The sequence below is a fragment of the Parambassis ranga genome, chromosome 1 (assembly GCF_900634625.1).
Source record: "Parambassis ranga chromosome 1, fParRan2.1, whole genome shotgun sequence".
Lineage (NCBI taxonomy): Eukaryota > Metazoa > Chordata > Actinopteri > Ambassidae > Parambassis > Parambassis ranga.
Window position 1 is genome coordinate 8,648,729 of NC_041022.1, and position 6,040 is coordinate 8,654,768.

A 6,040-nucleotide genomic window follows, 5' to 3' on the forward strand; every position below is an offset into this window, starting at 1 on the left:
TTGACTGTGGAACAACCTTTTGACAGACACTACACAACAAACGAGTGTGTGCTTGCCTCTCCTTGCACACAGACAGACACACACAGCACTCGGAGTTCCTGCGTATAACTTGACGTTACGACAAAAAAAAACCCTTGAAAGTGCATGTCTGACTGCAGAGATATGAAACGCACCAAGACATGAGTAATATGCAGAAATCCAGAGTAATCTCTAACTTCTAACAGGCAGGAATTCACCTTGTGTAACACTTTATTCATATGGACCTCTTGTAGAAATTGTAACAAGATAATATTATAATATACACAAATATTCATATATGTATATGAGGTGGGAATTTGTAAGTTGACGCCTTGCTGCAAAACAAGGGAAGCTATATATATATATGGGTTTCTTCTGTTAACACGAATCCTGTTGTTAAAGGGCATTTGCCAGACTTGCTGTTTTTTTTTTCTTCTTGTTTATTAATTTATACCTGTCAACTAATGGCTTTTTAAATTGGGGGGAGGGGAGGGGGGGGGTTATGATTATATTGGCTTTAGCAGTTTTTTGCACTGAAATGTTTTAAGTATTTTTGCTCAGAAGAGTAATACCACCCACCTTGATGCCAAGGGAATCTAAAGAGTTAAAAAAGAGGTTATAATTTCAAATGCATATTTGGAAAATAAAAACAATATACATCCTGATATGTGTCACTGCAGTTTGTTTGAACACATCTCATGAAATTTACATATTTCCTTCATGGTTGATGAGACATAGGAAGAAAGGGCAACAAATCACATGCTGAAGCTTTTCACTGTAAGTTAGTGTCATATTTTGACACTTGGTTGCTCTTAAGCCTCATACTGAAATAGACAAAAGTTATAAAGAATGCTAATATGCACACGAAGTAGTAACATGTCTAGTAGGAGGTCATAGGTCATGGATCATTTGTGCAGGTGAGTTACTTCCCACAGACTCCAAATGTAAACGTGTCTCATTGTGTGTTCATGTAGATAAGAGTGACGTGGCGTTATTGTCCGGACACCGGATCAAAACATCAATTAAAGCATGTTCAGAACATTTGACTCCCTGTATAATATTTATTTATCAGTCACAAGATAACAATGAAGCTAGCAATTTTTATGATCATTATCATGTTCAAAGACATGACTTCTGAACATTCACGGTTTATCAGGTTGTACCTTTATCCTTTACCTTTAACCAGGCTTTGATCGATAACCTTTTATCATTACACTGTAAATAAAGAACAGGGTTATGAAAACATGCAGATTTTTCCAAAGGCGATATGTTTTTATAAATACAAAAAATACCAAAGTACAATCAGCAAGTGTAAATGTGCACATTTTGTTAGGATTCTGTGTTTCTTGATTTGTTTTCTGTTTAGGTTTCATTCCTGCCCTGAGTCTGTGATCTGTGTGTTTCCTGTTTTAATTTGAAAGTCCATGTTTCCCCCTGTGTTCCTGTGTGTTTTACTTCCTTGTGTTACCCGCCTTTAGGATTGCTTGCCCTGCCCTGATGTGTCTCACCTGTGTCTTGTTACCCTTCTGTATTTAAGTCCTGTGCTCCCCTTTGTTCTTGTTAGTCTGTTTGTTTATCCATGGTGTGGTCCTGTGTGTGTTTCCATCCTCCCTTTTGATCTCCGTTAGGTTTGGTTTGCTTTTTACTAGTTTGCTCTTGTTGGATTAGTTAGATGATTTTTACTCCTTTGGTTTGTACTTTGCATTCTGGTATTTTATGTTTTTGACCTTTTGGCTTTATTAAAAGCTCACTTTTAGTTCACCTCAACATCGTGTCTGCATTTGGGTCCAAACACAACACATTTATGATTATAGAACTAAATCTAGACTACTAAATCATGAATTTCCAATTTATTAGTTGGTCTTTAAGTATTTTTACCTCAACTTTTGTGTTTTTTTTCTTATTGTCTCACTGCAAAATCCGCATAAATGTAAAATGTCTCTAAGGAGTCCTTTTCCTCTTTCTAGTGCACAATACTGGCACCAAGTTTAATTGTGGGTATCATTCTTTCTGTTTTGTTCATTTCCTTACATACCACTAACTTGGATTCAGTAGTTGAATTTAGCTCATATAATAGTGAACCAAACTGCATTGTTTAAAGACCTCGTAGTTGTGCAAAACACATTGTGTATAAGCTTTTTTAGACATTTTTATACAGTATTAAGACAATCGGTGTGTGAGATTCTTTGCATTTAATCAAATGTACAGTCTGCAATACGTGTCTTCTTACTTACAGATTTTGGTGGTAGTACTTTTGCTGCCTTTTTCTCTCTGAACAAACTTGATGTAGTTATCTTTCGATGATTCACAGCTGGTCTACCTGATGGTGTTTGGGATATAACTGATCCTGTCTCTGTAAAACGTGGAGTGCCATCTTCTCAATACTGTCTGTGTAGTTATAATTAGGTGCTGTGAAATCAGTGAAACCTGAGTGTCCTGAAGCATAGGTCCGAAAGAAATGTCTGATCATTGGTGGGTATCATTTTGTATGTATTTTTAACCAAATACTAAAATAATCGGCAGGTGTGTTTGGGGGAAAATATCACACATTTAATTAAAATGTTATTTGCTTTCAGTATGCTGCATCAGTGCCGTGGTCTGATCTCTGGACACTTACAGTTGCTACAGTGGGTTTTTTGTGCTTCACTGATCAAAATGCTGTGCTCAAGGTGATTTATATTCATTCTCTGATTTGTTTATCTCACAAACATAATAAGGATTTTGCACACAGAGTTCATTTTATTGTTATGTTAATGAAAGAAACCAGGCGAGATACAGTTAAGACAGAGCCATGCTCTGTAGCAGGCGTATGTGACGTCCTGCTGGCTGAGAAATCAGCAGGTGGAGTTATGTTGTACAACATGAGATTATTTACATCTGCAGCTGAATTACTGATGCTGACTCTTAAGACTGAAGGGGTTAAATCCTTGTGTGTGCTTAACAGCAAGACACAGAGTATTTCAGCATATAGTCCTGAACCAGAAAGCTCACAAGTTTTCTTCATCTGGATCTTCAACATCTAACCATGAATTTTGTTGCCATTCCTGCCCCAGCTGCTGTTGCCCAGACCCCCAAACCATGCGGTGAGTATCTCAAAGTATCCGAGTCTCCACAAAAAAAATACTGTATATTATATTTAATGTGTGTTTGGACATGCAGAAAGCTACACAGGTGTTTACTAATCAACCTTTTATGTTCAGATTCTCTTCTGTATTTTATTGTTTTATACTGATGAAACATTTTGATGTTAATTTCTCTGTGTGATTTTTGTGAGGGAATTTGAAGTGACCAAATGTGTGTATTTAAAAAAATTAATTGAATTTGCAAGTTGTAATTTTTAAGTGTTCTCTTAGGCCACATCACAATGAAAAAATGAATTAATTTTTCTTCTGCAGTGATCCCACCCCTGATGAGTGGCAGCAGCTCCATTGTGAGTTCATTGACTTGCTGTACAAATAATCTTTAATCACTTATATCTACTGGATAGATGCACGTCATATGATCCCTGGCTATTCCCTTACTCTCTGCTCTCTTGTTTGCAGATGGCTGCCAATGGGCTCATCACAGGAACAATTACAGTACTTATGATGCTTTCGGTCAGAAGATGCGTGTCAGAAACTTTGGAATGATTGGTTATCAGACGTTTGCCCTGGACCAGTTGATGCTTTTTACGAGGTAAACTTTTTACGATGCCAAACGGATGGGTCAGGCCATCTTGGGCTCCTCCTCTTCCTGGGAATTGGGTGTGCTAACCAACACCTGGCATGGAACGCTGCCAAATAATGGTAAGAGGAAATGTAGTAGTAGTTTTGAAAAATGTAAACAACATTCACCTCAGCTGTAGTGAGCTTAAGCCAGAATTTGTCCCACTAAAGGTGACCTGTCCGCTTTTTCTTTGTTAAACATGGATTATTTTCAGGCATGTACCTGGCTGTCTTCACTGAGATTAGCTGTATACCTTTGACCTTCAATGAGTACACGCCAAAATCTGGATGGACTACAGGTAAAGGGTGCTAATTTAAAATACATCAATACTACTAAGTACAGAACTACTTTGTCTGTTGCTCACCTGAGGGCAAATAAAGGCTACATTGACTCGCTATACCCCCTTCTGGTAGAAAGTGATATTATGTGCAGCTAGCTGGTTAGGATTCTGACTTTAGAAGATATCTGCAACATCAAAAATAGAGGTCTTACTCATAATGGCATATTTTGCTGTGGATAACATCGATTTATCGAGACAGTATATGTTTTAAAGAAGTGTTGATCAAGGTTCTTCACCTTTCTTCTGTGCCAAATCTAAACTGGAGGAAACTGAGACACCTGATACCTTCTTCACTGCTTTGGTGTCTCTGGCCAAGCAGACCAAGAGAGAGGATTCATTTTGAATGTTTTACCAACACAATCACAATTCCCGCTTCTGTCAACTGTCATTGACATCTTCAAAGTACCTAAAAGACACCATAGCAAGTTACAGGGATGTATGTAAAAAGTCATTTTAATACACTTTTGGCTTCTCTTTCAATCCCAGTCCTAATATGCTTTAAAAACCTTGGTGTTGCTCCTTAAATGATATATTAACCAGAGATAATTAAAATGCGAATGAGAGGCACCTGATTGACTGTGTGAGTTTCTTCCCTGCGATAATCTCTTCAGAATAATCAATTGAAAGATTTACATGCAGTTAGCACAGAGAAGTGGTTAGGCCACACAGGAAAATATGAGACTACTGGATCAATTGTTTCGGTACTGACTCAAAGCAATGTATGATTAGAAGTATGTGTGATGTGATAGGAGACAACAAAACACTGGACCTGAACACAGAAGAAGGATTTTTAAAACCAGGTTTTTCATGTTCTGCTCATGAAATTATAGGTGATTGTTTAACGGTAATCTATTATAGAGATAAACTGATGTTTATTGCCTTTGGTGCTCCTTTCTTTCTAGGCGATAATTGTATTATTCTCCTCTCAAATAAAATAAAACAGAAAAACGGTGCTGACAACATTTGGAAAAATAAAGAAATTAAAATATCAAAGCTGAACAGAGCATTAAATCTGCCCAAAACTAAGATGGTAACATAGCTTCTATACTTGTATGCAAATTTTTAGCCTTTCAAACTTGTAATAAACAGCTACTCAAAATGGCAAGGAACTGTCAAAACTAATTTCCCAAAATGTCAAACGCCTTATGTCTATTAATTTGTTAATAAGGCTTTTATCAGGTTTGACTTTTAAAGTATCCATAGGGACCTTCAAGCACAGAAAACTGCACAAACCTTTATCTCAGTGCAGTACTTTTTTTCAGGATTTCCATTTATTGTATTGCTGCATTTGCGATGCTATATATGTATACCCAGTGTTATAACATATAAATTATTCTATAAATTTTAATCAAATGTTTGTATTGTTCCTGAATGTTTGGATGGACAGCAACAATAAAAATATAGAACTACTAATGAAACCTGTTATACTACTAATACAGCAGACATAGTATACAGCAGACATAGTTCATTAATAAAATAAAAACAACCCAGTAATGTACCATTTGCTGTATGTACACATTTAGTTCAGCTGGCCATTATCTCCTTGTAGAGAGGTGCAGTACTTCCTCTCCTACAGCAGATGGAGGCAGCATTGCTCTCTAGTTATGCTTTTCCCCAATTTGCTTCCAAATGTGGTTTATTTTACTGAATGCACCTTGATCAATTACTAGAACACCCTAGGCTGTAAGACTTCATTTGACCTTCTGCCAGAGCTTATGTTTATCAACAATCTCTTTATATGTGTATATGAAATAGGATTTTAGCTATTTTTTTTAAATTTAGCTCATTATTATTGATCTTTTTTCACCATTCAAGACAACACAACTAATGGGTTGATAAAAACCATGAAATACATTGTAAAGGCAAGAAAAAAAAACACTTTCTGTTTATTTGTATATCTGCTGCAATTTCAAATGTTAAACAATCTCTCTAAAAGTTACTTTTTTTAATTCCATTGTTTAATCCATATGAAAACTT